Genomic DNA, 13,445 nt, shown 5'->3' with positions numbered 1-13,445 from the left:
ACCAGACCAGCCACGGTGTCAAGCTCAGCACAGACACTGTAACAGCAGACCAGCTCAGTACAGACACTGTAACACCAGACCAGCCACGGTGTCAAGCGCAGTACAGACACTGTAAAACCAGACCAGCTACGGTGACAAGCTCAGTACAGACACTGTAACACCAGACCAGCCACGGTGTCAAGCTCAGTACAGACAATGTACCACCAGACCCGCTCAGTACCGACACTGTAACACCAGACGAGCTCAGTACAGACACTCTAACACCAGACCAGTCACTGTCTCAAGCTGGGTACAGACACTGTAACACCAGACCAGCTCAGTAGAAACAATGTAACACCAGACCAGCCACGGTGTCAAGCTCAGTACAAACACTGTAACACCAGACCAGCTACGGTGACAAGCTCAGTACAGACACTGTAACACCAGACCAGCCACGGTGTCAAGCTCAGTACAGACAATGTACCACCAGAACAGCTCAGTACAGACACTGTAAAACCACCCCAGTCACTGTGTCAACCTCAGTAGAGACACTGTAACACCAGACCAGCCACGGTGTCAAGCTCAGTACAGACACAGTAACACCAGACCAGCTCAGTACAGACACTATAACACGACCCCAGTCATTGTGTCAAAATCAGTACAGATACTGCAGCACCAGACCTGCCACGGTGTCAAGCTCAGTACAGACACTGCAACAAAAGACTAGCTCAGTACAGAAACTGTAACACCAACCAAGTCACTGTGTCAAGCTCAGAACAGACACTGTAACACCAGACCAGCTCAGTTCAGAAACTGTAACACCACCCAAGTCACTGTGTCAAGCTCAGTACAGACACTGTAACACCACCCCAGTCACTGCATCAAGCTCAGTACAGACACTGTAACACAAGACAAGCCACGGTGACAAAGATCTGTACAGACACTGTAACACCAGACCAGCCACGGTGTCAAGCACAGTACAGACACTAAAATACCACCCCAGTCACTGCGACAAGCTCGGTACAGACACTGTAACACCAGACCAGCCACGGTGTCAAGCTCAGTACAGACACTGTAACACCAGACCAGCCATGGTGTCAAGCTCAGTACTGACACTGTAACACCAGACCAGCTCAGAACAAACACTGTAACACCAGACCTGCCACGGTGTCAAGCTCAGTACAGACACTGTAACACCAGACCAGCTATGGTGACAAGCTCAGTACAGACACTGTAACACCAGATCAGCCACGGTGTCAAGCTCAGTACAGACAATGTACCACCAGAACAGCTCAGTACAGACACTGTAAAACCACCCCAGTCACTGTGTCAACCTCAGTAGAGACACTGTAACATCAGACCAGCCACAGTGTCAAGCTCAGTACAGACACAGTAACACCAGACCAGCTCAGTACAGACACTATAACATGACCCCAGTCACTGTGTCAAAATCAGTACAGATACTGCAGCACCAGACCTGCCACGGTGTCAAGCTCAGTACAGACACTGCAACAACAGGCTAGCTCAGTACAGACACTGTAACACCACCACAGTCACTGTGTCAAGCACAGTACAGACATTGTAACACCTGACCAGCTCAGTACAGACACTGTAACACCAGACCAGCCCTGAATGTCAAGCTCAGTACAGACAATGTAATACCAGAACAGCTCAGTACAGACACTGTAACACAAGACAAGCCACGGTGACAAGCTCAGTACAGACCCTTTAACACCAGACCAGCCACGGTGTCAAGCTCAGTACAGACTCTGTAACACCAGACCAGCTCAGTACAGACAGCACCCCAGTCACTGTGTCAAGCTCAGTGCAGACTCTGTAACACCAGACCAGCTCAGTACAGTCACTGTAACACCAGACAAGCCACAGTGTCAAGCTCAGTACAGACACTAAAATACCACCCCAGTCACTGCGACAAGCTCGGTACAGACACTGTAACACCAGACCAGCCACGGTGTCAAGCTCAGTACAGACACAGTAACACCAGACCTGCTCAGTACAGACACTGTAACACCAGACCAGCTCAGAACAAACACTGTAACACCACACCAGTCACTGTGTCAAGCTGAGTACAGACACTGTAACACCAGACCAGCTCAGTACAAACACTGTAACACCAGACCTGCCACGGTGTCAAGCCCAGTACAGACACTGCAACAACAGACTAGCTCAGTACAGAAACTGTAACACCAACCCAGTCACTGTGTCAAGCTCAGAACAGACACAGTAACACGAGACCAGCTCAGTTCAGAAACTGTAACACCACCCAAGTCACTGTGTCAAGCTCAGTACAGGCACTGAAACACTAGACCAGCCACGGTGTGAACCTCAGTACAGACACTGTAACAACAGACCAGCCACGGAGTCAAGCTCAGTACAGACACTGTAACACCAGACCAGCTCAGTACAGACACTGTAACACCACCCCAGTCACTGTGTCAAGCTCAGTACAGACACAGTAACACCAGACCAGCTCAGTACAGACACTGTAACACCAGACCAGCTCAGTACAAACACTGTAACACCACACCAGTCACTGTCTCAAGCCGGGTACAGACACTGTAACACCAGACCAGCTCAGTAGAAACACTGTAACACCAGACCAGCCACGGTGTCAAGCTCAGTACAGACACTGTAACGCCAGACCAGCTATGGTGACAAGCTCAGTACAGACACTGTAACACCAGACCAGCCACGGTGTCAAGCTCAGTACAGACAATGTACCACCAGAACAGCTCAGTACAGACATTGTAAAACCACCCCAGTCACTGTGTCAACCTCAGTAGAGACACTGTAACATCAGACCAGCCACGGTGTCAAGCTCAGTACAGACACAGTAACACCAGACCAGCTCAGTACAGACACTATAACATGACCCCAGTTACTGTGTCAAAATCAGCACAGATACTGCAGCACCAGACCTGCCACGGTGTCAAGCTCAGTACAGACACTGTAACACGAGACCAGCTCAGTTCAGAAACTGTAACACCACCCAAGTCACTGTGTCAAGCTCAGTACAGGCACTGAAACACTAGACCAGCCACGGTGTGAACCTCAGTACAGACACTGTAACAACAGACCAGCCACGGAGTCAAGCTCAGTACAGACACTGTAACACCAGACCAGCTCAGTACAGACACTGTAACACCACCCCAGTCACTGTGTCAAGCTCAGTACAGACACAGTAACACCAGACCAGCTCAGTACAGACACTATAACATGACCCCAGTTACTGTGTCAAAATCAGTACAGATACTGCAGCACCAGACCTGCCACGGTGTCAAGCTCAGTACAGACACTGTAACACGAGACCAGCTCAGTTCAGAAACTGTAACACCACCCAAGTCACTGTGTCAAGCTCAGTACAGGCACTGAAACACTAGACCAGCCACGGTGTGAACCTCAGTACAGACACTGTAACAACAGACCAGCCACGGAGTCAAGTTCAGTACAGACACTGTAACACAAGACAAGCCACGGTGACAAAGATCTGAACAGACACTGTAACACCAGACCAGCCACGGTGTCAAGCACAGTACAGACTCTGTAACACCAGACCAGTCATGGTGTCAAGCTCAGTACTGACACTGTTGCACCAGACCAGCTCAGTAGAGACACTGTAACACCACCCCAGTCACTGTGTCAAGCACAGTACAGACACTGTAACACCAGAACAGCTCAGTTCAGAAACTGTAACACCACCCAAGTCACTGTGTCAAGCTCAGTACAGACACTGAAACACCAGACCAGCCACGGTGTCAAGCTCAGTACAGACACTGTAACACCACCCCAGTCACTGTGTCAAGCTCAGTACACACACTGTAACACCAGACCAGCGCAGTACAGACACAGTAACACCACACCAGTCACTGTGTCAAGCTCAGTACAGACACAGTAACACCAGACCAGCTCAGTACAGACACTGTAACACCAGACCAGCTCAGTACAAACACTGTAACACCACACCAGTCACTGTCTCAAGCCGGGTACAGACACTGTAACACCAGACCAGCTCAGTACAGACACTGTAACACCAGACCAGCTCAGTAGAAACACTGTAACACCAGACCAGCCACGGTGTCAAGCTCAGTACAGACACTGTAACACCAGACCAGCTATGGTGACAAGCTCAGTACAGACACTGTAACACCAGATCAGCCACGGTGTCAAGCTCAGTACAGACAATGTACCACCAGAACAGCTCAGTACAGACACTGTAAAACCACCCCAGTCACTGTGTCAACCTCAGTAGAGACACTGTAACATCAGACCAGCCACAGTGTCAAGCTCAGTACAGACACAGTAACACCAGACCAGCTCAGTACAGACACTATAACATGACCCCAGTCACTGTGTCAAAATCAGTACAGATACTGCAGCACCAGACCTGCCACGGTGTCAAGCTCAGTACAGACACTGCAACAACAGACTAGCTCAGTACAGACACTGTAACACCACCACAGTCACTGTGTCAAGCACAGTACAGACATTGTAACACCTGACCAGCTCAGTACAGACACTGTAACACCAGACCAGCCCTGAGTGTCAAGCTCAGTACAGACTCTGTAACACCAGACCAGCTCAGTACAGACAGCACCCCAGTCACTGTGTCAAGCTCAGTGCAGACTCTGTAACACCAGACCAGCTCAGTACAGTCACTGTAACACCAGACAAGCCACAGTGTCAAGCTCAGTACAGACACTAAAATACCACCCCAGTCACTGCGACAAGCTCGGTACAGACACTGTAACACCAGACCAGCCACGGTGTCAAGCTCAGTACAGACACAGTAACACCAGACCTGCTCAGTACAGACACTGTAACACCAGACCAGCTCAGAACAAACACTGTAACACCACACCAGTCACTGTGTCAAGCTGAGTACAGACACTGTAACACCAGACCAGCTCAGTACAAACACTGTAACACCAGACCTGCCACGGTGTCAAGCCCAGTACAGACACTGCAACAACAGACTAGCTCAGTACAGAAACTGTAACACCAACCCAGTCACTGTGTCAAGCTCAGAACAGACACAGTAACACGAGACCAGCTCAGTTCAGAAACTGTAACACCACCCAAGTCACTGTGTCAAGCTCAGTACAGGCACTGAAACACTAGACCAGCCACGGTGTGAACCTCAGTACAGACACTGTAACAACAGACCAGCCACGGAGTCAAGCTCAGTACAGACACTGTAACACCAGACCAGCTCAGTACAGACACTGTAACACCACCCCAGTCACTGTGTCAAGCTCAGTACAGACACAGTAACACCAGACCAGCTCAGTACAGACACTGTAACACCAGACCAGCTCAGTACAAACACTGTAACACCACACCAGTCACTGTGTCAAGCTGAGTACAGACACTGTAACACCAGACCAGCTCAGTACAAACACTGTAACACCAGACCAGCCACGGTGTCAAGCTCAGTACAGACACTGTAACGCCAGACCAGCTATGGTGACAAGCTCAGTACAGACACTGTAACACCAGACCAGCCACGGTGTCAAGCTCAGTACAGACAATGTACCACCAGAACAGCTCAGTACAGACACTGTAACACCACCCCAGTCACTGTGTCAAGCTGAGTACAGACACTGTAACACCAGACCAGCTCAGTACAAACACTGTAACACCAGACCTGCCACGGTGTCAAGCCCAGTACAGACACTGCAACAACAGACTAGCTCAGTACAGAAACTGTAACACCAACCCAGTCACTGTGTCAAGCTCAGAACAGACACAGTAACACGAGACCAGCTCAGTTCAGAAACTGTAACACCACCCAAGTCACTGTGTCAAGCTCAGTACAGGCACTGAAACACTAGACCAGCCACGGTGTGAACCTCAGTACAGACACTGTAACAACAGACCAGCCACGGAGTCAAGCTCAGTACAGACACTGTAACACCAGACCAGCTCAGTACAAACACTGTAACACCACACCAGTCACTGTCTCAAGCCGGGTACAGACACTGTAACACCAGACCAGCTCAGTAGAAACACTGTAACACCAGACCAGCCACGGTGTCAAGCTCAGTACAGACACTGTAACGCCAGACCAGCTATGGTGACAAGCTCAGTACAGACACTGTAACACCAGACCAGCCACGGTGTCAAGCTCAGTACAGACAATGTACCACCAGAACAGCTCAGTACAGACACTGTAACACCACCCCAGTCACTGTGTCAAGCTCAGTACAGACACAGTAACACCAGACCAGCTCAGTACAGACACTGTAACACCAGACCAGCTCAGTAGAAACACTGTAACACCAGACCAGCCACGGTGTCAAGCTCAGTACAGACACTGTAACACAAGACAAGCCACGGTGACAAAGATCTGAACAGACACTGTAACACCAGACCAGCCACGGTGTCAAGCACAGTACAGACTCTGTAACACCAGACCAGTCATGGTGTCAAGCTCAGTACAGACTCTGTAACACCAGACCAGCTCAGTACAGACACTGTAACAGCACCCCAGTCACTGTGTCAAGCTCAGTGCAGACACTGTAACACCAGACCAGCTCAGTACAGTCACTGTAACACCAGACCAGCCACAGTGTCAAGCTCAGTACAGACACTAAAATACCACCCCAGTCACTGCGACAAGCTCGGTACAGACACTGTAACTCCACACCAGCCACGGTGTCAATCTCAGTACAGACACTGTAACACCAGACCAGCTCACTACAGACACTGTAACTCCAGACCAGCCGCGGTGTCAATCTCAGTACAGACATTGCAACACCAGACCAGTTCAATACAGACACTGTAACACCAGACCAGCTCAGTACAGACACTGTAACACCACACCCATCACTGTGTCAAGCACAGAACAGACACTGTAACACCAGACCAGCCACGGTGTCAAGCTCAGTACAGACACTGCAACACAAGTCAAGCCACGGTGTCAAGCTCAGTACAAACACTGTAACACCTGACCAGCTCAGTACAGACACTGAAACACCACTCCAGTCACTGTCTCAAGCTGAGTACAGACACTGTAACACCAGAACTGCTCAGGACAGACACTGTAACACCACACCAGTCACTGTGTCAAGCTCAGTGTAACACCTGACTAGCCCCGGTGTCAAGATCAGTATAGACACTGTCACACCAGACCAGCCACTGTGTGATGCTCCGTCCAGACACTGTAACACCAGACCAGCTCAGTACAGGCACTGTAATGCAAGACCAGTCACGGTATGAAACTCAGAACAGACACAGTAACACCAGACCAGCTCAGTACAGACACTGTAACAACACCCCAGTCACTCTGTCAAGCTCAGTACAGACATTGTAACACCAGACCAGCTCAGTACAAACTTTGTAACACAACCCCAGTCACCGTGTCAAGCACAGTACAGACACACACACCACACCAGCTCAGTACAGGCACTGTAACAGCACCCCAGTCAATGTGTCAAGCACAGTACAGACACTGTAACACCAGACCAGTCACCGTGTCAAGCTCAGTACAGACACTGTAACAACAGACCAGCCCCGGTGTGAAGCTCAGTACGGACACTGTAACACCAGACCAGCCATTGTGTCAAGCTCAGTACAGACACTGTAACATCAGACCAGCTCAGTACAGACACTTTAACACCACCCCAGTCACTGTGTCAAGCTAAGTACAGACACTGTAACACCAGACCAGCTCAGTACAGACACTGTACCACCAGACCAGCCACGGTGTCAAGCTCAGTACAGACACTGTACCACCAGACCAGCCACGGTGTCAAGCTCAGTACAGACACTGCAACACCAGACCAGCTCAGTACAGACACTGTAACACCAGACTAGCCACGGTGTCAAGCTCAGTACAGACACTGCAACACCAGACTAGCCACGGTGTCAAGCTCAGTACAGACACTGTACCACCAGACCAGCCACGGTGTCAAGCTCAGTACAGACACTGTAACACCAGACCAGCCACGGTGTCAATCTCAGTACAGACACTGTAACACCAGACCAGCTCAGTACAGACACTGTAACACCACCCCAGTCACTGTGTCAAGCTCAGTACAGACACTGAAACACCAGACTAGCCACGGTGTCAAGCTCAGTACTGACACTGTTGCACCAGACCAGCTCAGTAGAGACACTGTAACACCACCCCAGTCACTTTGTCAAGCACAGTACAGACATTGTAACACCTGACCAGCTCAGTACAGACACTGAAACACCACTCCAGTCACTGTCTCAAGCTCAGTACAGACACTGAAACACCAGACCAGTCACTGTGTCAAGCACAGCACAGACACTGAAACACCAGACTAGCCACGGTGTCAAGCACAGAACAGACACTGTAACACCAGATGAGCCACGGTGTCAAGCTCAGTACAGACACTGTAACACAAGTCAAGCCACGGTGTCAAGCTCAGTACAAACACTGTAACACCTGACCAGCTCAGTACAGACACTGAAACACCACTCCAGTCACTGTCTCAAGCTGAGTACAGACACTGTAACACCAGAACTGCTCAGGACAGACATTGTAACACCACACCAGTCACTGTGTCAAGCTCAGTGTAACACCTGACTAGCCCCGGTGTCAAGATCAGTATAGACACTGTCACACCAGACCAGCCACTGTGTGATGCTCCGTCCAGACACTGTAACACCAGACCAGCTCAGTACAGGCACTGTAACGCAAGACCAGTCACGGTATGAAACTCAGAACAGACACAGTAACACCAGACCAGCTCAGTACAGACACTGTAACAACACCCGAGTCACTCTGTCAAGCTCAGTACAGACATTGTAACACCAGACCAGCTCAGTACAAACTTTGTAACACAACCCCAGTCACCGTGTCAAGCACAGTACAGACACAAACACCACACCAGCTCAGTACAGGCACTGTAACAGCACCCCAGTCAATGTGTCAAGCACAGTACAGACACTGTAACACCAGACCAGTCACCGTGTCAAGCACAGTACAGACACAAACACCACACCAGCTCAGTACAGGCACTGTAACAGCACCCCAGTCAATGTGTCAAGCACAGTACAGACTCTGTAACACCAGACCAGTCACCGTGTCAAGCTCAGTACAGACACTGTAACAACAGACCAGCCCCGGTGTGAAGCTCAGTACGGACACTGTAACACCAGACCAGCCATGGTGTCAAGCTCAGTACAGACACTGTAACATCAGACCAGCTCAGTACAGACACTTTAACACCACCCCAGTCACTGTGTCAAGCTAAGTACAGACACTGTAACACCAGACCAGCTCAGTACAGACACTGTACCACCAGACCAGCCACGGTGTCAAGCTTAGTACAGACACTGTAACACCAGACCAGCCACGGTGTCAATCTCAGTACTGACACTGTTGCACCAGACCAGCTCAGTAGAGACACTGTAACACCACCCCAGTCACTGTGTCAAGCACAGTACAGACATTGTAACACCAGACCAGCTCAGAACAAACACTGTAAAACCACACCAGTCACTGTGTCAAGCTGAGTACAGACACTGTAACACCAGACCAGCTCAGTACAAACACTGTAACACCAGACCAGCCACGGTGTCAAGCTCAGTACAGACACTGTAACACCACACCAGTCACTCTGTCAAGCTCAGTACAGACACTGTAACACCAGACCAGCTCAGTACAGACACTGTAACACCAGACCAGCTACGGTGACAAGCACAGTACAGACACTGTAACACCAGACCAGCCACGGTGTCAAGCTCAGTACAGACAATGTTCCACCAGAACAGCTCAGTACAGACACTGTAAAACCACCCCAGTCACTGTGTCAACCTCAGTAGAGACACTGTAACATCAGACCAGCCACGGTGTCAAGCTCAGTACAGACACAGTAACACCAGACCAGCTCAGTACAGACAATGTTCCACCAGAACAGCTCAGTACAGACACTGTAAAACCACCCCAGTCACTGTGTCAACTTCAGTAGAGACACTGTAACATCAGACCAGCCACGGTGTCAAGCTCAGTACAGACACAGTAACACCAGACCAGCTCAGTACAGACACTATAACACGACCCCAGTCACTGTGTCAAAATCAGTACAGATACTGCAGCACCAGACCTGCCACGGTGTCAAGCTCAGTACAGACACTGCAACAACAGACTAGCTCAGTACAGAAACTCTAACACCAACCCAGTCACTGTGTGAAGCTCAGAACAGACACTGTAACACGAGACCAGCTCAGTTCAGAAACTGTAACACCACCCAAGTCACTGTGTCAAGCTCAGTACAGGCACTGAAACACTAGACCAGCCACGGTGTGAACCTCAGTACAGACACTGTAACAACAGACCAGCCACGGAGTCAAGCTCAGTACAGACACTGTAACACCAGACCAGCTCAGTACAAACACTGTAACACCACACCAGTCACTGTCTCAAGCCGGGTACAGACACTGTAACACCAGACCAGCTCAGTAGAAACACTGTAACACCAGACCAGCCACGGTGTCAAGCTCAGTACAGACACTGTACCACCAGACCAGCCACGGTGTCAAGCTCAGTACAGACACTGCAACACCAGACTAGCCACGGTGTCAAGCTCAGTACAGACACTGTACCACCAGACCAGCCACGGTGTCAAGCTCAGTACAGACACTGTAACACCAGACCAGCCACGGTGTCAATCTCAGTACAGACACTGTAACACCAGACCAGCTCAGTACAGACACTGTAACACCACCCCAGTCACTGTGTCAAGCTCAGTACAGACACTGAAACACCAGACTAGCCACGGTGTCAAGCTCAGTACTGACACTGTTGCACCAGACCAGCTCAGTAGAGACACTGTAACACCACCCCAGTCACTTTGTCAAGCACAGTACAGACATTGTAACACCTGACCAGCTCAGTACAGACACTGAAACACCACTCCAGTCACTGTCTCAAGCTCAGTACAGACACTGAAACACCAGACCAGTCACTGTGTCAAGCACAGCACAGACACTGAAACACCAGACTAGCCACGGTGTCAAGCACAGAACAGACACTGTAACACCAGATGAGCCACGGTGTCAAGCTCAGTACAGACACTGTAACACAAGTCAAGCCACGGTGTCAAGCTCAGTACAAACACTGTAACACCTGACCAGCTCAGTACAGACACTGAAACACCACTCCAGTCACTGTCTCAAGCTGAGTACAGACACTGTAACACCAGAACTGCTCAGGACAGACATTGTAACACCACACCAGTCACTGTGTCAAGCTCAGTATAACACCTGACTAGCCCCGGTGTCAAGATCAGTATAGACACTGTCACACCAGACCAGCCACTGTGTGATGCTCCGTCCAGACACTGTAACACCAGACCAGCTCAGTACAGGCACTGTAACGCAAGACCAGTCACGGTATGAAACTCAGAACAGACACAGTAACACCAGACCAGCTCAGTACAGACACTGTAACAACACCCGAGTCACTCTGTCAAGCTCAGTACAGACATTGTAACACCAGACCAGCTCAGTACAAACTTTGTAACACAACCCCAGTCACCGTGTCAAGCACAGTACAGACACAAACACCACACCAGCTCAGTACAGGCACTGTAACAGCACCCCAGTCAATGTGTCAAGCACAGTACAGACACTGTAACACCAGACCAGTCACCGTGTCAAGCACAGTACAGACACAAATACCACACCAGCTCAGTACAGGCACTGTAACAGCACCCCAGTCAATGTGTCAAGCACAGTACAGACTCTGTAACACCAGACCAGTCACCGTGTCAAGCTCAGTACAGACACTGTAACAACAGACCAGCCCCGGTGTGAAGCTCAGTACGGACACTGTAACACCAGACCAGCCATGGTGTCAAGCTCAGTACAGACACTGTAACATCAGACCAGCTCAGTACAGACACTTTAACACCACCCCAGTCACTGTGTCAAGCTAAGTACAGACACTGTAACACCAGACCAGCTCAGTACAGACACTGTACCACCAGACCAGCCACGGTGTCAAGCTTAGTACAGACACTGTAACACCAGACCAGCCACGGTGTCAATCTCAGTACTGACACTGTTGCACCAGACCAGCTCAGTAGAGACACTGTAACACCACCCCAGTCACTGTGTCAAGCACAGTACAGACATTGTAACACCAGACCAGCTCAGAACAAACACTGTAAAACCACACCAGTCACTGTGTCAAGCTGAGTACAGACACTGTAACACCAGACCAGCTCAGTACAAACACTGTAACACCAGACCAGCCACGGTGTCAAGCTCAGTACAGACACTGTAACACCAGACCAGCCACAGTGTCAAGCACAGTACAGACACTGTAACACCAGACCAGTCATGGTGTCAAGCTCAGTACTGACACTGTTGCACCAGACCAGCTCAGTAGAGACACTGTAACACCACCCAAGTCACTGTGTCAAGCTCAGTACAGGCACTGAAACACTAGACCAGCCACGGTGTGAACCTCAGTACAGACACTGTAACAACAGACCAGCCACGGAGTCAAGCTCAGTACAGACACTGTAACACAAGACAAGCCACGGTGACAAAGATCTGAACAGACACTGTAACACCAGACCAGCCACGGTGTCAAGCACAGTACAGACTCTGTAACACCAGACCAGTCATGGTGTCAAGCTCAGTACTGACACTGTTGCACCAGACCAGCTCAGTAGAGACACTGTAACACCACCCCAGTCACTGTGTCAAGCACAGTACAGACACTGTAACACCAGAACAGCTCAGGACAGACACTGTATCACCACCCTAGTCACTGTGTCAAGCTCAGTACAGACACTGAAACACCAGACTAGCCACGGTGTCAAGCTCAGTAAAGACTCTGTAACACCAGACCAGCTCAGTACAGACACTGTAACAGCACCCCAGTCACTGTGTCAAGCTCAGTGCAGACACTGTAACACCAGACCAGCTCAGTACAGTCAATGTAACACCAGACCAGCCACGGTGTCAAGCTCAGTACAGACACTAAAATACCACCCCAGTCACTGCGACAAGCTCGGTACAGACACTGTAACACCAGACCAGCTCAGTACAGACACTGTAACACCAGACCAGCCCTGAGTGTCAAGTTCAGTACAGACACTGTAACACAAGTCAAGCCACGGTGTCAAGCTCAGTACAAACACTGTAACACCTGACCAGCTCAGTACAGACACTGAAACACCAGACCAGCTCAGTACAGACACTGTAACACAAGACCAGCCACGATGTCAAGATCGGTGCAGACGCTGTAACACCAGACCAGCTCAGTACAGACAGTGTAACACCACCCCAGTCACTGTGTCAAGCTCAGTACAGACACTGTCACACCAGACCAGCTCAGTACAGACACTGTAACAGCACCCCAGTCACTGTGTCAAGCTCAGTGCAGACACTGTCACACCAGACCAGCTCAGTACAGACACTGTAACACCACCCCAGTCACGGTGTCAAGCTCAGTACAGACA

Source organism: Hypanus sabinus, chromosome 18 (genome assembly GCF_030144855.1).
Source record: "Hypanus sabinus isolate sHypSab1 chromosome 18, sHypSab1.hap1, whole genome shotgun sequence".
In the NCBI taxonomy this organism is placed as follows: domain Eukaryota; kingdom Metazoa; phylum Chordata; class Chondrichthyes; order Myliobatiformes; family Dasyatidae; genus Hypanus; species Hypanus sabinus.
Note: the sequence above shows the minus strand (reverse complement) of the source record.